This window comes from Puma concolor, chromosome C2 (assembly GCF_028749965.1).
Source record: "Puma concolor isolate L17-30 chromosome C2, mPumCon1.1.hap2, whole genome shotgun sequence".
In the NCBI taxonomy this organism is placed as follows: domain Eukaryota; kingdom Metazoa; phylum Chordata; class Mammalia; order Carnivora; family Felidae; genus Puma; species Puma concolor.
The window spans coordinates 123,433,275-123,458,921 of record NC_141675.1 but is presented as its reverse complement, the minus strand read 5'-3'; the positions used below and the strand labels follow the sequence as shown (position 1 = coordinate 123,458,921).

General features: G+C 33.0%; 1 long non-coding RNA gene across 2 annotated transcripts in view; it reads right to left on the bottom strand.

Moving 5' to 3' along the window:
- Nucleotides 1–25,647, bottom strand: part of LOC147577519 (uncharacterized) — a 322,949-nt gene that overhangs the window by 147,372 nt on the left and 149,930 nt on the right. The window contains exon 1 of one of the 2 annotated variants that reach the window (XR_015255846.1): nucleotides 1,924–2,017. The exons of the other annotated variant lie outside the window; for it this stretch is intronic. This is a non-coding gene — a long non-coding RNA (uncharacterized LOC147577519). Of the gene's footprint in view, nucleotides 1–1,923; nucleotides 2,018–25,647 lie in introns of those variants that run through there. 2 annotated transcript variants of the gene reach the window in all.

Below are 25,647 nucleotides of genomic sequence, written 5' to 3'. Positions count from 1 at the left end.
TGATAATATATCCCCTTCATTAATATAATTTATAATATTTAAAGAAATAGATATTTGTTTATATATTTAAGTAAATGATTTAATCCATATATGGAGATAAATCAATGTATCATAAAAATCACCTGGTTATATGGAAAATTTTTGTGTGGTTCTTTTCCCCAAATCAGTGGAGAAGTTTTTTAAAACCGGCTGAATTAATTATCAGAAATATTACAGCTTTAGCACCTGTTAATATATAGTGACAGAGGCAACTGCTAGATGGTCTTTAGGGTCAAACATTTGATGTGTCTGTGGTTCAAGATGTGGTAATTCTTTGGCCATAGCACATGATGGCTTGAGGCTTTTATTCACTGTGTGGAGAGAGTGGAGAATGTGGAAGATCTCTTTATCAAATTCCCAAATATTAACCTAAATGAAGGTGAAAGGGTCTCCAATAATGTTCATACCTTATGGAGGAATATACTAGAGCAACAAAAGAAGTGACTAAAGAATAAATGTCCTTGGACCACGTGGATTAGAAGACTTTTACAAGGTGAGAAATTATAGGGAAGCTTCAGAGGTAATGAGAAAGGTGTGATTCTCAATTATTAAATGTTAATAAAAATGATCCAGGAACACAACAAGTTAGCTACAAAGATTTTTAGCAGAAACAAATATAATCTGGTAAATTAATCAAAGCTATAGGTTGGATATTCAAAATGAGAATGTGGAAGAGTCTGATGAATAATCATACAACTTAATGGGTGAAATCCAAGCTGTTGCCTTTTTTTTTTTTTAATTTTATTTGCCCTTGAGAAATTAGAACCATAGCATTAAAGAATTTGACAAAAGATCAACTGTCTTTTGTTACTGATGAATTAAGTGGACAATAAAAAATTGCCTGCATTTGGAAAATAGATACTTGGTATAAATACTGCCTCTAGAACTTTGAGAAAAATGAAACTAACCAGTACCAGAAAGGGAAAAAAATCTCCTGTCTCTTGCTTTATTGTGACTATTTCATCAACATAATAGAGACTCTGACTGGAAATATTTTAAAATACGAAGGATTAGTTTTGGGTATCTACTTCTGCAAAGAAAGTAAATCAACCCCAGTGGCTTAAAATAATAGTTTGTTCTCTTTGGTGTTTCTCTGGGTTGACTGAACTCAACTATGTGATTCTCTCTTGGGTTACATCATGTGGTTGTGGTCAGATATTGCAGTCATCTGAAGTGTTCTCAGGAGAGGACACTGAAGAGAACTTACTCATCTGTGGCAGTTGATGTGTAATCTTGTCTGGAAACTCTTATGATGCTGTCCACAAGAGCACCTTTATAACCTCTCCATAAGATTTTGATTTCTTATAATATGGCAGCTAGATTCTAAAGGGGAGTGTCACAAAGTAAATATTCCAAGAGATACTTTGCTGCTACTTTCTTAAGTATTGGGCCCAGATACAGGCATGTGGTCACCTCTTGATATTGTTTCACTGAGAAGTCATGAAATTTGCCAGATTTCCAACAGAAATGGCCTAAGTCATATCTCTCAATAAAAGAAATGTCAGAAAATTTGTGGTAATTTTTAATTTTCTTTAAAACTTATTTATTTTGAGAAAGACAGAAACAGTGCAAGTGGGCCAGGGCCAGAGAGAGAGGGAGAGAGAATCCAAAGCAGGTTCCTTGGTGCCAGTGCAGAGCCTGATGTGGGGCTCAAACCCACAAAATTGTGAGATTTTTGACCTGAGCTGAAACCAAGAGTCAGATGCTTAATCACCTGAGCCACCCAGGTGCCTCTAATTTTTTATAAGTAACATCTTATGGTGACTTTTAAAGCTCATTGTATTCAAATAAGCAATTGAGAACAAAAATCTTGCTGACTTTGGAGAATTTAGTTTTCTTCAGCCAAAAAGAAAATAACATTAGTGTCAATAACATATCATGTACCCATTTTTCATGCTTCATCCGTGATGGCATAAATCAATTGTGTTGGTATGTGCAACCCATTGCACCATTGCTGGAGTTTCTGCTCACCTTTAACAAAGGAAAATGTATTTAATATTGATAGCTGATTATTGTAGACAGAAATGCAATACCAAATTTATCCTAACTTGCCTTCCTGGAATTTGATTGTAAGGAACACAGCCATGTTTCTTCCATGTATGTATAACAAAAGATTTTAGTGTGAGAAAACATTATTTTCTGTTTACCCTGAGAAAATTGATTTCAGTGACTCCACAGGATTTGTAGAATAGAAGACATGTCTACGGTCTAAACTTACTGTTATGTCTTCATCGTCTCTCACTCAATAAGGGGACTTAGAATGTACCCAGGAACATGAGTTCACTATTTAACTGTATCCCTGTGTTCTCTGAGAGAGATCTCCATGAGGGCTTTCAAGTAATACATACTAATATAAATTCAGGACAAGAAGGAAACATTTTATGTTTTGTTGTGTTTTGTTTTGTTTCTCTCCAGAGAATTTTACCAAAGTTATGCACAAGGTATTTCTTGAGCCATCTAATGAAATAATGGGGAATTAGTCAATGCTAGATTCCACTGATCTAAAGGGATGACATCAGTGAATTTTTGAAACCTGGAAGAGCAGGAGTTAGAAACACTGATAGCATTAGGTCAGACGAAAATGTTGGGTTAAGACATGCATTTTGAGAAGCATCTATTGTTATTTTCTTTGGATTGTTGTTAGAGTAGGTAAGCTATTTCGAATTTCAAAAGGACTCCAGTTATTTTCAGAACTTGAAGGGAATAAATAACAAAAGAAGAGAGAGAAATGACTGAAAGATAGTCTTAACTACATATCAATTCAAAGATTATTGTGGGAATTTGGAGTTTAAGAAAGTACATCAGATTCTCAGTTACACAGTTGATAAAAACTGATTTGTGGGAGTAAATGTAGCAATTAAAAAAAAAAGAAAAGGTAAAATCTATATCCGTTTAGTGGCTTTGTTCAGAATCTGAGGACATCTTCATAATTTTTGAAAATAAACACAAATATGTTGTCCTTCAACTGAATGTAAACTCCATGGAGGCAGATTTTTTTTCTGTTGTGTATACATTAATGTCTGATTCTTATGCAGTGTCTGGCATATAGTAGGTTATCAAAAAAATACCTGTTGGAAATATTTTTAATGAACATATGAATATGAAAACAAAAAATGTAATGCAAACTTCACTCCTGAAGTCTTCACTAAATTTATTTTAATTTATTATTATTAGTAGCAATAGTATTAGTTAGTATTACTCTTATTATTATTTGGAAACCACTGGAAAGAACTTTTTAAAAGTAAATAAAATAGCCAAACCATCATCAGAGTTAATGTTTGCTAATATAAAATCTATCTATCCACCCATCCTTCTACATACACGTGTACACACACACACACACACACACACACACACACACACACACAGATATAACAAAGAAGAAAGTCTTACACAATAAAGTTTTATTTGTTAAAAACCAGACGCTCAGCCTCAAAATCTTAACAGTATTATCAGATGAGGACTATCTGTAAAAGACATTTTCATTATATATATTCTTATCGTCCTGATTCAAAATTGCTGAATATCAGACTTTACTCCTTTCACATCAAGATTGGCCTAGGAGGTCTGCCTCTCAATGTGCCTCTCAAAGGTCTTGACGCATAGGAAGTCCAGAGAAGGAACCATAACTCTTGAAACCCAAGGACCTTTGTGCACTTTCTTCCTCTCTTTGTCTCTCCCCACTGATAATCTTCTCTTCAATGTTATTACATATCCTTTCTCTGTATGTGGGTCTGTATATATTTTCCTTCAAATAGCATAAACTGCACTGTAAGGAGGTCTTTCAGGGTCCCTAAAATGAAAGTTCTCTGAAGGGAGGAAACATTGTTTCTTGGCTAGTATTATTGAAAAAGTCAACCGTAAGTATTCCATCACAGTAAGACAAACAAAATTAAATATAAACCCAAAATTCATTCCATTGACTCTTACATAGGTGCTATATTGGGCCACAAATTTGTCTCTATGAATTCTATGATGCAATGTATACAGGAACATTACATTTTATAATATTTATTCATAGTGTTCAAAGTAATTTTTTAAAAAAATATGCAAAGAAGAAGTAAGATTTTGTGTTTGAGGAAGAAATAATTATCTATAGTATGTTAACACTTCCTAAAATAATGCTAAATATTTTAATTTCATAATCAAGCTTGTGTATATGCAAGCACTTAGTGAAGAGGAAATAGTTAAACCTGCTTGACAACGGAGGGAAAATCAGTGAGATGGAAACAGCCTCATGGCAAGCACTAGCCCTAGCTTTGGTGCCAGGTGCTGGAGTCTATAATCCTTTATGGATGGTCTTTCTATGTCTCAAGTACTGCTGTAGAAACTTCTCAAGGCAATATTATGGAGTAAATATTATGGTTTGCTTATATTGTTTCTTGTCTCTTGCTCACCTTCCTTCATTGCTTGATATTCAATGTTTAGAAAAAAGTTTCATATATTTTGCATCATTTTTGGTTTTTGTATTTTCGTTTGTTTTGTTTGGTCTTTGTTTTGTTTTGAGCAGGATAGTAACTTTGGCCCTATTGCTTCAGGTGGAATTAAAGCAGAAGTTTCTATTATCCAAGTTCTATATACCTCAAGAGTAAGTACACTATTATTTTCTACTTCCTGGGAGTGTTGAACTTTCAAATTATTATATAATTATAATTTACTATTTTTATTTTATTTATAATGTATTATTTAATTTACAATTAATATTAATAAAAAGAAGATAATCTCACTAGTATCTGAAACAGATTAAATGTTCCATAAATATTATGTTATTAAGTTACCCATTCTAGGCCTTATTCTCAAGTACATTATACCCTCTGACAAAGACTTTCCTTGACCAAACGTTGGATAGGTTCTTCTTAGCCCTTTTCTCAAGCCTTTACATTTGGCTCCTGCGTTGCTCCTTGCCTAGTCCAGTTTTAGCAAAAGTCTTGCTAAATCAGTATGATGAGAATGCACCCATCGTTAATAGGTGACCACCGCCAAATCTGATCAAATTCCTCATACCCACCTTGATACCTGATCACCCTCGTCTACATTCATCAAGAATCCTGTTAAGTTTCATTAGCAAGAATCCTCCCATCCTTGATGATGTCTTCAGTAATTTTCTAAACACTGACCTCTCACTCTGCTGTTGGCCATATATTCCTACCTATCTTTGCTGTATTTAGAGTTGACTTTGGTCTTTCTCCCCTATTATTATACTCCTATTACAATAACTTTGAATAAAATCTTTCTTACTTCTTAACAAGTGTAAGAATTTTTTTTTTAATTTAACACCACATTTTTTTCCTCAGCTCAATTCAATTCTCACTTAATATTATATTCTAGTCTATCTGCCCTCTACTTCGGTTGCTATTTCCTATTTTTACTGAAAATATTTCCACCTATTCCTTCAGTAAATTTAGGGGCTCCCTTGTCCCTGTCAGTCTTTCATGCCTGAGAAGGAAACTTTGAATCTGTATACAATAGCCTGGATATTTTGTCCAATGGCGGAATATCTCTTCTCCCACATCCATTTAACTCTAATGAAAATCTGATCCCACTACCACCCTACTGCACATGTACAATTCAAACAGAAGGTTTTGCCACTAAAGTGTGGTCCTTCCTTTACATATATCCATGTTGACTAAAATTCAAGTGGTATTTCTCATCAATATACCTCAAGATCTACTATGAATTTCACCTATATATCTTCTAGATTTTCAAATAGGTATTCAATTCCTTTGTAATTCTGAGACTATAGAAGTGAAAAAAATCACTAAAATTAAGCTTGTCATATATTTGGTTTTCAATTTTGCCATTCCATGAAGCACATATCATTAACAATGACTCCCTAATTATATTTTAAATACAAGATACAATCATAATCACATATAGACAGCCTATAGACATATTTCTATGAGTAAATCAAATTATAAGAGTGGAGTCAAATTATAAAATTGTTTATTTTATGACAATGACCCAGTTCCTTTATTTCTTGGTATATATATTCGTATCTTTGTCCTGGTCTTCTGTTTATTAGACTGTATAATACTTCAAAGTATAGCAAGAAAATTCTTAGGTTTGAACAGTACCTTGGACTTATGAGAGAAAAATATACACCAATTATTTGTAGCTCAAATTGTATTTGTAAATTCTGATACTAAATATATTACTTTCTTATAAGGAAAAATGTTACAAGCCAGTTGGAGACTACTTGTCTCCACAAAATGTTCTCCTTTTGTCCTTTAAATACTCTTACAACTTATACAAGCAGCATTTAAGATCCTGCCTTTAAATCAGTGCATATTCAATATCAACATTTGCTTTATGGCATGTCAGTGCAAATTTTGTTGGGCCGTAGAGAAAGAATGTAAGTGGAGATGACCACATTTCAACTGAACATTCTCACATTTATAGGCTGAATTTGTACCTTATAATTATTGAAGAGTAGTTTTGTGTGTCTGATATTCTTTTTTTTAGGTATTATTGTATAAAACAAGAAAATAGCCTTTCATTGACCTTATGTTGAGTTATAATTTACATGCTTTTGTGTGCTGAATTGAGACTGCCTTAATTAACATGTTCTTTTGTACTGAGCAATTCCAAGATCCACAGGCAGCCACTTTTGTGTAATATTCAATGGCACAGAAATTTATAGGATATGTTCCAAGGGTACATTCTGCTTTGTAATAATCAGTCATTCATCATAATCCAAGAACAGATTTTTCTTCCTTCACAAAGTTTACCATATGTTGAATATTAGGAAGGAAATCAAATCATACCTCATTGCTGAGAGGACCAGAGTACTATTTAGACAATGTGACCACAATTTCCAAGTCTCTCTGATAAACCATCATACTACATTAAGCAGATTAAAATATTGTCTGATTTGGAATGTGGTGATTATAAATTTTAAGGCCGATTATCTTTTGCATTCATACCCTAATGCCCTAAGAAAGAGATAAAACATCTCCTAAATGGAAACAGCTTTTATAGGTAAGAGGAAATAATAGTGACTTCTTTCTTTCCATAAGTGTCTCTCATACAACATAAATTTAGAGACGGTACTTTGTACTACATACTTTCAAGGCAAAAGATAGATAGGAATCCTAGTATCATTCTGTGAAAAGAAAAAAATGATAGGTGGTGTTTCAGTTTCTAAACTTACCACAAAAATGTATTTTTTTACAGTTATATAGGCTAGAACATTGAAGTGAAAGTGTTGGCAAGGTTAGTTCCTTTTGAGGACTGTGAGGGATAAATCTATTTCATGCCTCTCTCCTAGCTTCTGCTAGCCTCACCCATTTGTGGCCTGTAGATAGCATCATCCCTGTGTCTTCACATAATCTTCCATCTATACATTTTTCTGTGCCCAGATTTACCCCAACTTTTATAAGGGCATAGCACTGGATCAGGGTCCACTCTAATGAGCTCATTTTAACATGGTTACCTCTGTAAGGACACTATTTCTAAGCTCAGATTCATAGCTATTAGGGTTAAGCCTTCAACATTTTTTTGGATGACACAATTCAAGCTATAATAGGTACTAAAAGAAAAAAGGAAAAACCTGTCCAGCAATACACTCTGGAGTTATAGTTGCCAACGTCTTCTAGGAAAGATCTACTGCTTTCATGAAATATTCAGGACAATATTTAGGAGATTTATGCTCATTATGTTCCTAAATAATGAAGAATTCTGCTAGAGAACTTTGAAAATTAATTTATCATTTAACTTAAAGTATAAGAAAAATAGATTTTCCAAAAAAAAAAAAAAACAGTATCAAGGTGACCCCTCATCTGTCACCTGAAAGAAACAAAATCCCCACCCTCCACCCAAAAGTGGTAACTGAATGTTCACCAGAAGAAGAAAGGAGCAACAGATCTACAAATAAAGCAACCAGAAAGCAATGAATAAAATAGCAACAATAAGCTTTTACCCATCAATAATTACTTTAAAAGTAAATGGACTAAATTGTCCAGTTAAAAGACATAAAATAGCTGAATGGAAACAAAAATAAGGCAAATTACATGCTGCCTACAAAAGACTAACTTCAGTTTAAGAGAAGCGTTGGAAAAGATATCCCATTCAAATGGAAACCAAAAGAAAGTACGGGTAGCTATTCTTCTATCAACAAAGTAGACTTTAAGTAAAAAACTGTAACAAGAGACAAAGAATGATAGAGGGGTCAATTCATTAAGAAGATATAAAAACCGTAAATATTTATATACCCCAAACTGGACTTGAGAATATAAAATTCCTAGAAGAAAATATAAGGGAAAAGCTCCTTGACGTTGGTTTTGCAATGAGTTTTTGGATTTGACACCAAACGCAAAGATAACAAAAGCAAAAATCACAAGTGTGAAGTATTTCATTGTGGTGTTGATTTGCATTTTCCTGATAATTAGTGATGTTGAGCACCTTTTCATGTACTTGACTCAATACTTGGCCATTTGTATGTCTTCTGTAGAAAAAATGTTTATTCAGTTCCTTTGCCTATTGTGAAATTGAGCTGTTGAGGTTTTTTTGCTATTGAGTTGTAGGAGTTCCTTATATATTTTGTATATATATGGTTTGTAAATAATTTTTTCCTATTCCATAGGTTGCCTCTTCATTTTGTTGATTATTTCCTTTGCTGGACAGAAGCTTTTTAGTTTGCTGCAGTTCTATTTTCTGAGTTTTGTGTTTGTTGTCTTTCTTTTTGGTGTGTAATCTAAAAAATCATTGCCAAGGCCAATGTCAAAGAGCTGTTTTCTTTTCTTTGTGTAAATGGATAGCCAGTAGTTGATCCTCAGATATCCTTGACTATATTGTAAACAAGTGAAATGTTCATGTTGATTGCTTTAATAAAATTAGCTAGAATTGTTTGTTGTGATATATAATAGTTAATATTTAACAGTGTACTGAAATATGGATACTATAATCCATACTTGCAGAGATAAAGAATAAAGAACTGCTAGGAAATCTGTTAAAATTTCAAAGTAATTATTTTGGTGACAGGAAAAACTCACAGTTCCTCTGTCAGCTCCATGTCAGTCACCCTATAATGAAGATACATGCCAATGTAATTTGGTGATTTCAAGACATTTAGGCGATAAGATAGTAATCTAAGTATGTATAACACATACTGTGGCATATTCTCTGTCATGTGCACTCTCAGTACTGTAGGGACTCACTTTTCTCATCTTCTACCAAGAATTTGATTGGTTTACAGAAAAGAGATCACAATGATTTAGTCTGCATCCTATATTACAGTCCATTGTTTCCTTATGTTATTGATATGAGTTAGTCTGCAACTTTAGTACAAATCAAAATCATTTATATGTTTTTATTTATACTATGGTTAATCTTTAACTTATACAATACATATGTGTTTGTGTGTATACACACACACACACACACACACACACACACACACACACACACAGCATATATAGCCAAGATAAAAGTTGTGTACAATGAGAACTTGTTATTCTATTTTTAAATTTAGTGCTGACTTTAATAGCAAAAAATTTGATGATTTAACTTTCTGCTAGATAGTATACTACAAATTATATTCTGGATAAGAATCAATTCATATACTTTATGGAATTATTAAAAATAGAGATTCCAATGATCCATAACAAAAAAATTAAATCAGTATGTATGAGAGGTTAGGCATTAAATCTGTATATTAAACAAACTACCACAGTATTTGAGAATCAGAGAGTGAGAAGATTAACTGAAATGTCCCTTACTAAGATATTTTAAATGAACGTCCACTGCCAGTACTTAAATTCCTTCTTAAAATTAATCTAAAGAGCTGGATAAAAAAGACATGCTCAGGCCATATGCTCAGAGGCTCATATAGCATATCTGCATTCTAACCAGAAGTCTGTATTTTTTAAAAGTCCGGTAGGGACCCCTTTGTAGAAGCAAGATTAAGAATCATTTTTTTTTTAAATAAAATTGTTGGGGTCTATATGGAATTGATGGTTTATTCTAGCATCAAAAATGTAAAATAAAAAAAATTTATTTATCAATTTGACAGACTAGGACCATCTTTGATACATTTCAGATTTAGGAATAATTAAATGTATTATCTAAATTAGTATAAATGTAATATTCGTTCACTTTAAAATTGTACTTGAGAGAAAATACCAAATGGTATAATATGAAAGGTTAAATTCCTCTTTCAAATCCCCACTTTTCAATTCTGTGCATCAAAGGCGAGTTAACAATTTTTCAAGCATTTGTTTTCAATGTTCTATAGTTAAATAGAAATGTGGCAAACAAATACACAATAACAACAACAAATAAGAACAAGAACATATATGCATTAAAGTAAATCCTTCTTCCATATCAGATGACTCAATGTTCAGAAACATTCACAGTATCTACACATATGATTTGTTTTCCTTTTTCACAGAAAGAGATCATAATATTCCTATTGTTTGTTCTGTATATTACCAACTTTCCACACATCTTGGCAGTCTTCTCATATAGGAACATATGAGTCTAATTGCTTCACTGGTCACATATTTAATATACTTTACAATTATAAAACAATGTACTTAACCATCCCTTCATTTGTAAATATTTACATTGTTTCCACTTTTTGATATCAACATCTCAATAAGGTAAAAATAAACATGTTTACTTTTACACATTTGAGTATATGTCTAAAAATTAAATTTCTACTCTGCTAAACCTAAAGGTTTTTGTACTTTAACTATGGCAATCTAGTGACAAACCACCCTCCAAAAATACCCACAGATATTAGTCCCTTCCCCATAAGGCAAAAAAGTTCATTTTTCCACATGCTTCTACCAATAATGATGATTAGAAAAAGGATTTAGCTTTTGGCATTCACTTTAAAAGGTGTCTTATTGTAGTTTCAATTTTCATTGCTATAAGTAAAATTAAGTAAATTAAGTAAAATTAAGTAAAAATAAGTAAAATTAATACCTTTCTGCCTGTTTGTTGATGGTATGACTTTTTCTGTGCATTGCCTGTTTGTGTTATTTTGTAATTTATGAGTGCTCCTATTGTGTATGCACTTTACATATAGTGGTAAAAAAAAATCAAAAAGCACTAGTCAGTGCTCTATTACCCATAATAACTGAGTACTTCATAAAATTATATGCCTCATATATTAGAAAAATAAATATTACATAATTTTATTATTTTTTTGTCAAAATCCTTCCCCCTTCATATATGCCTGCATAAAATTTCCACCACCAGGAGCATGCCCTATTTTTAATAAAATCTAGGCTTGGAGATGTTTGACTTTGCTCTTATAGCTGTTTGTGCTGATTTAGTGAAGTGTACTCAATGTGCTTAGATAAAATGTTTTCTGACAGAAAAAATAATATTGTTCCCATCGAAAATGCTTTGTCTCAAGGTAAAAATAGCCAATTTCAGTCTTTCTTTAGAAAAAAAATCATAGCATTTTATATAATAACAATGTGAGAGTCAGAGGGGTGGCTTACCAGGCTGTATTTCTAGGAGACTTCCTAAAGCCAGAGTTTCCAATCACAGAGGGCCAGTTAAGCCCTTCATCTTCTTCTAGGTAGATAAATTGAGTGCCATGCACTTTGCTGTGCAGGGAACTTTTGAATGAAACCTCTTAAAACAAAGGTCTTGTTTGCTGTGAGTGAAAATCAAAAGAGAGACTTGAATTTTTTATTAATAAAATAGGTTTACTTGGGAGCTGTTCTTGCCTTAGAAATTGCTTGATATTATTGGGTATTTATATAAATTGGTAATATGATAAAAATTTACAAAGCAACCCCTAATCAACTGTCTTCCAGATATAATTTGATTTTTAGCTACATGTTATTTAAAGTCATCATTATTTGTAGTAATAGAAATGCAAATAAAAATACTTTTAGGGTTAGTTTTTCTGGTAATGCTGACAAACAATCCACAAAGGTAAAGTTATTTTTAGGAAAACTAACATCATGACTAAGACAGAATAAAAGGAAGTAAAGAGTAAATATAAAGAAATAAAAAATATAGAACATAACATGTATATTATACATCTCATGCATTTGTAAAAATGACTCATGTTAAAATAATAAATACCACTGAACTGATCTATTGTACTTGTATTATAATTTAAGTTGCCAAAAATAAGTGACTCTGATTTTAGAATTTTCTCCTTTAAAAAAATAGAATCATGCAATATTTAGGTATTCAATTCTAGAATGACTAGAACTGAACCCTTTCTCATCTGATTATTATGCAAATTATTTAAACGACTAAACTTCAACCTCACAAGGTTGTTATAAGAATTAAATCATATTTGTAAACGCAAAATTATTTAGCATACTGCTTACCACATTACTAAGGCTCAAGAAATGATAGCTATTATTATCAATGTGGTAAATAGCTGCCAATTTCTATATGAAAGGTCTAAGTTTTCTGTGACAGAACTGGGAAAGAGAATGTTGGTAGGTGTATTAAGCAATTGTGTGTGTGTGTGTGTGTGTGTGTGCACACGTATGTGTTTTGTTTCTTCAAGAAATAGAGGGAGATATCTGGAAGGTAAGTTCTAATTTAAGATGAAAGATTAAAGAGTTTAAAAAGCAATGCAAAGCAGAACAAAGAATAAAACGCTGATAAAATGAATTAAGACAAAGTTAACAAGAAGCAAAAATAAAAGGGAGATTAAATATCAGGAGAGAAATAAATGAATTTAACTTTACAATATGTAATTTTGAAATTACATTAAAAGAATTAAAATAAAAAAAAGAAAAAAAACACAAATCTATAAAACTTTTAAAATTGTATATGGGGCACCTGGGTGGCTCAGTCAGTTAAGAGGCCGACCTGGGCTCAGGTCATGGTCTCACAGTCAGTCCCTGGTTTCGAGCTTCGCATCCGGCTCTGTTTTGACACCTCAGAGCCTGGAGTCTGCTTCTTATTATGTGTCTCCTCTCTTTGCCCCTTCCCCGCTCATTCTCTCTCTCTCTCTCTCTCTCTCTCTCTCTGTTTCAAAAATAAATAAACATTAAAATTGTACAATGTTTAATTGTTTGTAAATCATTTTAACCATTCTTTTCTATAGTAATCTTATAACGGGTATTTGAGTAGTGAGAATAGGTTTTATGCTTTCTATTTAAAACATGAGAAATTAAAGCTTAGAAATTGTAAGTGATATGACCAAAGTTACTATCACGAATAAGCTGGAGGGTCTGAATTTAAATTCAATTTTTCCTTAGTGCTTTTTCATGATATCAAATTATCTCTGTCAATAAATCCTAATGAGATGGATTATTCTAAAACTTTGTTCAACACCTATCATATCCTAAGAGCTTTGTCACACACTACAGACCTCTTATCATTTAAGGCATCTGATAATCCTGTGATTATGTTATAAAACAGATTTGAGAACACAGAAACGTTTGATAATTTATCCTAAATTATAAATACTAGCTTGGAAGTTGTGGATCCGCAGCTTGAACACAAAAACATCTGACTCCAAACTCTGTCCTTCTCACTGCGACTCACAAAGGAATGGTTTCCTGTTGAACTCTCCTTGGCATGTAGTAGTCATCCCATAAATACTTACTGGAAGACTAAACAAGCTAATAAATGAATGAGTGAATCAGTGTGTTTCAACATAAAATCTCTGCACCTTCACCACAGACGTCTAGGAACCAGAAGTTAGGGAATAATATGGACTATATATGGAAAGGGTATAAAATTCCCACACAATCAAGTATCCCAAGTTCCTGTACTTGGAGAAAGTGCTTAATGTTGTTACACAGAAATCTATTTACCACTGATTTTTTTCCCCAAACAGGATTCATTCTATATGCTGATTTCAATTAGAAGTAACTTTTTTTTGTCAAATTGAGTGGGACTATAGCCTTCCTATTTGCCATGGCAATGCAAAAATCTATCTAATTAAATTACCCCATTCAGAATGTGAGCTCATTCAGAGTACGAATGTCTTATTCCCAAAACTAAAATGTCTACTTATGCATACACAGAACCTAGAATACAAATATATATGTTGCATGAATAACCATTCATTCTACCAAGCTCACAATAAGATAGGAAATTTCCCAGTGTTTTGTTTCCCTACCTACACTTTGCTTGGCTACAAAATGAAAAAAAAAAAAAAAAAATCTCTGGAAGCTTTGCATAAAATTGAACTGAAATGTCTTAGAATACACACAGCCTACATTCAATAACTCTTGTTTTTTCCTCCTTTTTTTTTGGATGACTATAGCTTATTAACACATTAAAACCTATCCTCTTCTCTCTTAACTCTTAGAGAACAAACTAATGGTTATCAGAGGAGAGGTTGGTGGAGGGATGGGTGACATAGGTGAAGGGGATTAATCAGCACACTTGTGATGAACACCGGGTGATGTATGGAATTGTTGAATCACTACACTGTACACCTGAAAGTAATACAACACTGTATGTTAAGTATACTGGAATTAAAAAAAATATTCCCTCCTTATTGACTCAAATTCTGTCTTCAGGTAATCAATCTTTTTATCTTTATTTATTCAGAGTTAGGATGAAAACATGAGTGTCAGAAAAAAGGATTTTTTTATAACCATGAAGTTTCTGAAATTCAAAATCACTGGAATTACCTATTTTACAATTAGCAATAAGGAAAGAGGCTTCTGATGTTTTAAAGGGATTAAGTTTATTCAGAATCAGCATTGGATGGATGTACTCAATACAAAGACTATTTAAGTATAAGCATATGAGACATTCTGTTGCAATAATTATCAAATATTTCTAGTACACCCAATGTCTGCCTATTCTATATAGGAAGCTTACCCTATAAAAGAAGCTTACCAAGTCATGCTTGGTAATGTAATTATTCATGAAATTTACAGGGTGTGGTAGAAAGTATCTAAATTTTGATACAGAACTAAAAGCCATTATTGACTTTTATTATCTCTATTATCTGACTATCATGTACTGATTTTTTAAAAATATGAACAATTAAATTTTAAAAGTTAATATGCCATTTGGAATCTGGAAATAACTATGGCTTGAAAGAGATATCTGATCCATGAATAAAAAAAGGTATATGTGTAATTGCACCCTAACTTTTATAGAACAGTGATTGAACAAGCATAAGATATGGGTTTGTCATTTCAAATAATTTTAAATCTTTTTTAAAGCTACTACAGAATACCTAACAGTAAAGGCCAAGCACCATCATGTGTTATAAAATCCTAAATGTAGTATCATGAAAAGATCTCTCACGTTTCACTTCTTTTCTTTTTCAACTATCACCAACTTTATCAGACATTAATTTAACCTGCAATTATTTTAATTACTTCCCAAATGTTCATCGTGACTCGGTACCTATCTGAGTATATACTTCACTACTCTATGCTTAAAAGGATTGTTTCTTCTTGTTCCAAAACCTCAGTATTTTCCATGACCTAGAAAGGGATTATTGCTTTGTTCTGACAGACTTGAAAGGTAACTAAACACACACCAAAGAATATCTCATTCAAACGGTGATTCTCAACTCTACAAAGAGAAGTTAAATCACTTTGAAAAGACCTGTAGATGATTCAAATGAGTATCCTTCCCATGGCCAAATCTAAATATTTGCTAAGGCAAAGTGAACCTTATGCCATAAAATCATCTGTAAAACCATAGAATAGCCTTCCTTCATTCTCACGGTCTCCACAAATATTTCCTGATTTTTATAGCTCAGCACAACCATACTGATAAATATTTATCTCTATGATAGCAGAATTCCACAGGTGTATTTTCTCATTTCTCCATATCATGCTAACTTCAATAAATCCGTTATTTTATATGCACAATGGTTTTACTTCCTCGTTGGTATAAAAATCTCCCTGACAGGTTGAAAGTCAATGGTTCCTCAAATAAACCATGGTATTTATCACAGAAATGAGCACATAGTACTTGATTTCAAAAAATGAGAACCTGAGTATATTATGTCATTCAAAATAACTGGGCTGAATAAAAGAATCTATCTAAATAAATAACATCTATTGATCAAAATGGAATAAATTTAAGGTAATTTAGACACCTTTAAGAGACTACTGAGTGGTTGTTTTCCTCTTTTCTGGACACACTTGAGAGAGATACTCCAACTCTTTTAAAATTAATGGTAACATACACTGAATGTCCAAGGACCCAAATCCATGTTTTTTCTGTCCCTAATATATATGATCACAAGCCTCACTACTCAGATCTCTAGCCTCTGTCAACTATTTGCCACTATCCTGACCAATAAATTATAAATATTTATCTGCTGAGGAGGAGTGGTTTCAAGGAAAGCACTTGCTGTATTGATAAAAAGGGACAAAACAAACAAGTATGACCATTCTCTTTTCCTTCCCTCTCTGTTAGCTCAATTTTAGATGGGATGATTGTAACTGAAGCAATCACCTTCCAATCATGAAAACATAGATATGAGGACACACCCTACCCTCTTGATTCAATGAAGTGACAAGATTAAGATATACTTTGTGAGCAATTCATCCAGTGTCCGAGTTGTCTAACTCTGAAGTTAAACTATTGTTCATCAAAGTTTTTGTTGCTCACATGACAAGTATTTCTACCTGATACATTAACATTGTAATGTGAATTTATGATCACTGTGAAATTTATTTCCAATTGTCAGATAAAGTAGCATATTTTTTCCTTGTTCTTATATCCTGCTGTCCCTGAAATATTCAATAGGAATACTGAAAACAAGATTATTTATCCTAGGAAAAGGCTGTTTAAGCTATTGAAAGGCCATGCACAATTTCAAAACCTCTGACACATTTTACCACATTATAAAAGAAATCATATGAATCTCCTTTACAAAAAAAAAATACTGACATTGGCCTGTTCTTGGACCTCAGTTTCCACAAGTACAATCATATTAGATTGAGATGAAAGTTTTCACTTCCTTGCTTTCCAACTTATGTGTGAGAAATATAGTTTCTCTTGGTGCTGCAAAAGGTTACCAAGGTAATCCTTATCTCCTTGTATATAATACAAAGACTAGCCTCAGAGAGCTAAATAGTAGAAATAATTATAGACAAGTGTGGAGTCTTGTAGCATAGGGATTTTAACTTGACATATAGTATTTGAAAAAAAAAATCTACTGTATTATTATTTTTCTTTCAAAAAATTAAAATCATGCTATATTTCTGTAACAAAAAAAAAAGAAACTATGTGTTTGTTTTGAATTTGGCCTTTTTGGTCTATGAAACAGGCTTGCACATGACTCTAATTTTCAAAGCCAAATTAAACATTTACTGAATAGTTTTACATGGTCTTCTTTGTAACTATACCCTGAAAAACATACAGGTAAATAATGTGTTTTAAACAGTATCTTTTATTTCTGATTTTAAAAGAAACAATAAGCATTCAGAAATATTGTTTTGAGTTTTTAAATACCTTTGTAAGAATATCCAGGCAATGTTTCATTTCAGTGTACTATTAAAAACTCATATTGATTACAGTGACATTTGTTGTTTAGAAGAAAGTAACATTTTATTTATTTTATCATATCAGTCTTACTAGGTGAGGTGGTCATTTCTAATTTTGTTTTTAGAAAGCTATTGCTTTTGTGCACTTTGTGGTTTACATAATCATTATTTTGAGAAATAATCATGAACTAATAAAAGCTACGCTTCTTGAAAAAACTGTGGCATAATATGAATGAGTTCCTTTTTCTTGGCTACAGAGCTAATTTTCATTTTTCAGATTTGAAAAGATGAGAATAAAAATCTATGTTCTAGCACTTCTGTTTTGGAAAACTGAGCATTAATTCTTAAAAGCCTTGGCTGGCTAACATCTGATTTAAAAGGATAGGCATTTTGATTATACTCTATTAGAATGGATATGTTCAAATAAAAGAAACTGTTTTATAGGATACCATTGTGTGTGTGTGTGTGTGTGTGTGTGTGTGTGTGGTGTGTGTGTGTGTATTTCCCATTTGCTTGGTAACTTTTAAAAAATTATCTATTTACTTAGAGAGAAAGAGAGAGAGAGAGAGAGAGAGAGAGAGAGAGAGAGAGAGAGCATGAGTGGGGGAGGGGCAGAGAGAGAATCCCAAGCAGGGTCCACACAAGGGGCTGGATTTGGGGCTCAACACAGGGCTCAACAGGGAGCTCAGTGCAGGCTTGAACCCATGATGAGTTAATTACCTGAGTTGAAACCAAGAGTCAGAGTTGGATGCTTAACCAACTGAGCTGCCCAGGCAGCCCCTGCTTGCTAACTTTTTAAATGGGATAAATGAACCCAGAGGGAATGGCTTCACTATCTTCAGAAAACTAAATATAGTTTACGTGTTAATGGAATTTTAAGTTCCAAATCAATTATGGATGCTGACAAATAAGCAAAGAAAATTAAAGCAACTTCACCAGAAACAACAAACCAACATGGTCAATTGATTGTGTGCTCTGATGTGGTTAAGTGTGCTGATCTTTAGGTTTAGTTTACTTTATCACACCCAATTGAATTATAACAAAAAGTGTCAACAATCTAAGTGTCTATCAAAGGATGAGTGGGTAAAGAAATTGTGGGGAATATATATACAATGGAATATTATTACTCAGCCATAAAAAATAATAAAGTCTTGTCATTTGTGACAACATGGGTGGACCTTGATGGCAATAAACTAAATGAAAGAAGTCAGACGTACAATCTCTATCATTTGTGGAATTAAAATTTAAAAAAAAAATTATAGATACAGAGAAGAGATGGGTAGCTGTCAGAGGCAAGTGATGGGAGTGGGAGAAATGGGTAAAGGGATTAAGAATGTAACTAATAAATAAGTAAATAATAAATATATCTCAAAAATGTAAAAGGAAAAAAATAATAAAGGCAAGAAAACTAAGAAAGATCCAAAGAAATTAAATAACAAATCTTGGGATTAGACAGCTGAATGGAGCTAAAAGTTTAAATGGGACAAGGGAAGACTTCTGATCAAGTTCAGGGTTCTTTCCACTAAATTATGTCACTTTGTTTGTTTGATTCTTAGTTCTACGTTTCCTAAATGGTAATAAAAGCAATATTTCCATGTTTCATAATGATATCATAATATTCCATGAAATTATGAAAAATCTATGATCCATTATCAAAAAGAAAAAGAAGGCAAGTAATGTCCCAAAATTTTACATGGACTCCTCACCATTTTCAATAACTGACAATGGAGTACTTAGCTCTTAAAAGTTCTAAAATTCTTAAAATTTCATCTCCTTCCCACCATTCAGGTTTGTGAAAGTTAAGCCTTAGTCCTTTCCATCCTGATACATGTTATGAAGAAGAAGAGAAGGGAAAGTTTATATTATATTCATTCATTCATTCATTCATTCATTCATTCACTATTTTACAAAACAAATCATACTGTACTCATCTTCATATTATGAACTTTTTCACCATTTATTCATATTTTACAAAACAAATAATACTGTGATCATCTTCACTCTGTGAAATTTTTTCATCTTCCATGATCTCATGGGCATTTTGGCATATTACATTTTCAAGATTACTTTGGCAAAGCAATCTTTGCAAACATGGTTTCCTTATTGCTGTCTGGTATTTTATTACATGGGTACACCTCATTTATGTAACAAGAATTAAAAGGTGTTGTTGGGAAAACTGGTTATCCACATACAAAAGAATGAAACTGGACTCTTACACAATATATAAAATCCAATTCAAAATGGATTAAAGACTTAAATTTAAGACCTGAAACTATAAAACTCTGAGAAGAAAACATAAGAGAAAAGCTTCACGACGTTAGTAATAGCAATGATTTTTCAGGTATATCAACAAAAGCACAGGCAACAAAAGCAAAAATAAACAAGTTGCATTATATCAAACTAGAATGTGTCTGCACAGCAAAGGGAACAAATGACAGAGTGAAAAGGCAACCTATGGAATAGGAAAAAAAATATTTGCATACTACGTATCTGCAAGGGGTTAATACCCAAAATATGTACAGAATTCTTACAACTCAATAACAAAAAACAAACAAGAAAACAATCTGACTTTAAAGGGGTACCTGGCTGGCTCAGTCGGTAAGCATCCGACTTCAGCTCAGGTCGTGATCTCGCAGGTTCGTGAGTTCAAGCCCCACATCGGGGCTCGCTGCTGTCAGCCTGTCAGTGTGAGCCTGCTTCAGATCCTCTGTCCCCCTTTGCCTGCCCCTCCCACACTTGCGCTCTCCCCAAAATAAATAAATATTTAAAAATGCGAAGTACTTGAATAGATATTTTCCCTCAGAAAACATAGAATGGCCAATAGGGATATGAAAAATGAAAAAATGCTCAACAGCATCAGGGAGATGCAAGTCAAAACCATAATGGGATATTACCTCACACCTGTTAACATGGCTATTAGTAAAAATGTTTTAAAAATAAGCGTTGGTAAGGATGTGGAGAAACTGGAATTCTGTATTCTGTTGGGGATATAAATGTGCAGCCACCATGGAAAACACTATAAAGGTTCCTCACAAAATTAAAAATAGAACTACCATATGATCCCTCAATCTCACTTCTGGTTCTTTATGTAAAAGAACTGGAAATAAGATCTTGAAGAGATATTTACATTCCCATGTTCATTGATGCATTATTAACAATAGTCACAATGTGGAAGCAACCTAAATGTCCTTTGATGAATGGATGAAGAAAATCTGGTTCCATTCAGCCTTAGAAAAGAAGGAAACCTTACCATATGCAACAACATGGATAAACCTTGAACACATTATGCAGTGAAATTAGCCAGTGACAGAATACTGCATTATTCCACTTACGTGTTTCTAAAGTAGTGAAACACATAGAAACAGACAGTAAAATGGTGGTTGCAGGGCCTGGAGGGGGAAAGAAATGGGGAGATGCTGTTCAATAGGTAAAAGTTTCAGTTATACATGATGAAAGAGTTCTAGATTTGATGTGCAACATTGTGATTACAATTAATACTATTGTGCTATACACATCAAAATTTGCTAGAAGGTAAATCTTGTATTAGGTGTTTATTTTTCACTATAAAAAATAAAAGCATATAAATCAAGTGTGGAAATGCCAAATTATTCACTGAAGAGACCATTTAAATTGTTAGAATTGCTTTTGGAAGGAAGTTTATGACTTTGTAATGGTGGCTTGGCTTTGGGACTAAATGAAGAAGATTAGGAATTTTCCTTGGTAGCAATATGGACTTTCAAAATATCCACTAATTTTTAGTTTTAGTTTTACTTGCTAATGTTAAGTACAAAATTGGAATAAAACTTATGAAGCATTTTTACAGAAAAGGGGGCAGAATTTTACCATTGATGTCAGTTTTAAAACCCAAATTAATATTAAAAATACACAGAATAATGGAGAGTTATTGTTGTTTTTCACAACCAAAGAAAGAACTGTTTCTTGACATGGGTGCCAAACACACACATATAATACACAAAAACATACAAAAGCTCCAAATAAATTGCCTACAAATAGGTTTTGCCCAGATCAGAAAGCTTTGTTGTGACACTATCATCATATAATGAATACTAAAGAATAAACTTTATGTCGCACTGAAATAATGCCAACCTTCTATCAGTTCTCAAGGATTGCTTTATTTATCATTCAAAATGAATGATGCCATCTCACGATTTCCCATAAAATCTCAATTTTCTTTGAAGAACTTTTATATAAATACTGACGGATTTGATGCTGCCATTTTATGAGATGACTAAATCAGAACTCATATTGGCATGTTTGCATGCTAAAAAATATTGCTGCAATATTGTATGCCTTGATCTACTTTTATATTTCATTCCTCATTTTGTATCATTTTATGGTATACATTTGAACATAACAAATTCAGGGAAAGGTTAACTCTGCTGCGTCACTGTACTATTGAATATATATATTCAAACTATTGTATAAGATATAATTAAGTGATTTTCAGTGTTTACAAGCATGTGCATGTTTACTTCCTACATCATTTATTCTATCTATAGAAAAAATTGGCTTTTGTAAATCACATTAATTTCAAAACATTGGTCTTTTCCTCTAATAAATAAATACTATATATTATTTGTATATTGGCAACTCATAATTGCTTGCCAATTCTTAAACTCACAAAATACATCAATTTTAAAAAGCACAAACTTAGACACTAATCGAACCTAGAATGTATATTGATTGTTTGGGTAATATTTCTACCATATTACCACTTAAGTGCCTTCTAATAAAATATACCATGCCAGGTATAAGGGAGTGTAAGTGTAATACGCTGCTCTTTACAAATGTACTATTTCAATGGCTATCAATCCTTTTTATGCATCACCATAACTCATCTGACCAGTGCCATTCCAGGAGTAATGCTTTGACATTATCGTATATTAATTCGTGTATTCAGTGGGGTAGAGGCAGAGATAGGCTAGGTTTCCCTATTATCTCCATTGAAGAAAATGTATCTCCCAGAGGAATATAATAGTATGAAATTCATCCTTCCACCTACCCGCTGGAAATTTATGACCTGACTGATGATACACAATTCCACACCTTGTCTAGACAAAGTGCATTTAAATGGATTCTGAAGAGAAAGAGGTGTGGCATTCTAAACCATAAAGCCAGAAGAAAGCAGAGTCTTCAAGGCCTAAGGAAAATTGTGAGGAATCATTCAAAGAATAAATAGGTTGCTCAAAATGAAGGATATGTACCACAAAGAAATAAAGTATGTTTGTAAATATACAGGGAGTATATTGACTCTTTCTTAGATTTCTTGGGAATCTGTATATCATAGGATCATGGAAAGAAAAGAAATGGTCTTGCTTAAATTTTCTGCTAATGACTGGAATATTTCTCAAAATGTGTGGGAGAAAGAGGGAGAAGATGGATTCAGTGACAATCTGAGAAATCATTGTAGTTTTCCTTCATGTAGTTCTAGGCTGTGATGATGATAAAGTGAATAGAGAGGGAAAAGTGCTCATAAAAGATATTTAAAAAATAAATTTATACAAAGAATGAATTTAGGGATGAAGAAACAAAAACTCAGAAATGGCTAGAGATTTAATTTAAGATCATCATGAAGAAATGCAAATATATGATCATAAAGCATTCTATCCGAGTAAGTGCTAACAGATTTCTAATCCTGAAGCTGAAATTTGGAAACTGTAGACTTGCTCAACACTCATTGACAATGTATATTTGTTATACATTTGCATTTACTATTTACATGTGGACTGAGAAGTCTGACTAAAGGACAGGAGAACAAATAACATCCTCAAAATGGGTTCACAGGGACACCTTCACAAACATAGTTACAGGTACTTATGCAAATATGATCTGTATGTCATAACACATCAACCCAGCTTTCATTGTATCGTATGTAGCTATTTATCAAGCATTCTCTCTCCCTCTTTTTCCCCCTTCCTCCCTCCCGCCCTCCCTCTTCTCTGTTTCTTAACCCATGTTTCTTAACATGGGTTAACCCATGTTTCTTAACATGGGTTAACCCATGTTTCTTAACATGGGTTAACCCATGTTTCTTAACATGGGTTAACCCATGTTTCTTAACCCATGTTTCTTAACCTCTGTTTCTTAACACATGTATGATGTGTGGATGAACAAGCTCTAAACCCATTAGGAGTGGCAGTTAAATTTTTATTTAACTTCCATTTTAAGTTCTCAGTGAAAACAAAATAAAAGTGGGATGGACAGAAGATCAAGAAAATTAGAAATATCACCCCGTGGGGTGTCTGAGTGACTCAGTCAGTTAAGCATTCAACTCTTGATTTCGGCTTAGGTCATATTCTCACCATTTCTGGGATGGAGACCCACATATCCAACTCTGTGCTAACAGCATGGAGCCTGCTTGGGATTCTCTCTCTCTGCCCCTCCCTCACTTGCTCTCCCTCTTTCTCCCTCCCTCTCAAAATAAATAAATAAACATTAAAACAAAAGAAACATCACCTAAGTGAGTAGTAGAAAGCAACAGCAAATAAAGTGCCTATTTTGTTCATCCTCCCTTTCAAAGTATAATAAATGAGCTAGGCTTACAAGTTCATTTACTAGGAAAAAATTCTGAAAATGTTACTGATTCCAAAATAGATGTATTATTTATCCTCAACTGTCTAATTGTGTGTGTGTATATTTGTATGAGTGTATATATCTGTCTTTATGAATTAAAGACTGATGAGTTTTAAATTGTCCACCAAAATATATAATATGCACGAATTCTATACTGTTAGCCTATTCTATATTGTTACAAACATTAACCAGATTAAAAGGTTAAGGCAAAAAGTACTGTCTATATGTACCTTTGGATCTCTCAGAGTATCAAGCACAGTGCAATTAGTACCTTTGTTGGAAATGTAAGAAATGAATGAATGCATAGTATCTGTGACTAAAAGGATAAACCTTCAATACAACTAAGATTCAAAGTGAACTCATCTTTAGATTAAAAATAGAGTTTTTCTTTGTGAAGTGGGAGGTTAAATATATGACTTAACTTAACCAAGACTACTATCTCAAGAATGTCAAAAGTTTCATCTTTGTATACATGGTGAACTGAGGTCAGCTCACTAAAATTCTTTAAGCTCTTTTAATGATTAACACAAAAAAGTACACAGATCAATAACCAATGTCTGCCATGCACTCCACTTATGGGAGTAGTAACATGCATTATTGCTGACTCCAGTTTAACTCATTTATAAGGCATTTTCTTTAATACATTGAATAATATTTCACAACATGAAAAGAGCTTCTTATGATAGAAGGGGCTCAGCAAAGAGGGAAACAGTACCATAATGTGTGAGCCAGAGGCAAGACAGGAAAGAAAAAGAAGACACAATTAGCCTTTGGGGGATTGGTGAAAATGTTAGAACATAGGAGAAAATGTGAAGTGAAAAAAAAAAATGTAACTATAGAATACCTATTCATTGGACATGAGTATCAAGTTTAGGTAGGTTCCATCTAAAATTGGATAGTATTTTTTTTAATTTTTTTAATGTTTATTTACCTTTAAGAGACAGACCATGAGCAGGGGAGGGGCAAAGAGAGAGGGAAACACAGAATCTGAAGCAGGCTCCAGGCTCTGAGCTGTCAGCACAGAGGCAGACACGGGGCTTGAACTCATGAACCGTGAGATCATGACCTGAGCCAAAGTCAGATGCTTAACCGACTGAGCCACCCAGGCACCCCAGAGTGGATAGTATTCTTAAGTGCACTTCTAAGTACCTTTCTCTGCTGGCCCTGTGCCCCCAAACTCTTATTACCTTTGCTTTATTTCCTCAGCTATGATTCTACTGTTAAAAATCTCTTCACCTATAATTCTTAAAAAAAAAAAAAAAAAAAAAAAGATCTGTGATTGCTGCTTCCCTTCTTCCTTTCCTATTCTTCTCAAGTCATGTTCTTTTACTTTAACACCCATCCCTGATGAATTTGTTTTCTTAAAGGTTACCAATGATCTCCAAATTGTCAAATTTGATAGCTGCTTTATCATGGTACTTAGATTCTCTGCAGAATTTGACAGTGTTAATAATCAATTTTTTAAAAGTCTGCTCTCTTTTCATCCATTAAAATTTATTCTTTTTGTTCCACACTGAATCTTCAGTGTCTTTTATGGGGTCTTCCCAAATTCATTATCTTCTCTCTTTATTTCTTTAACACTCATATTTGACAAGATCCTTACAAATATGGA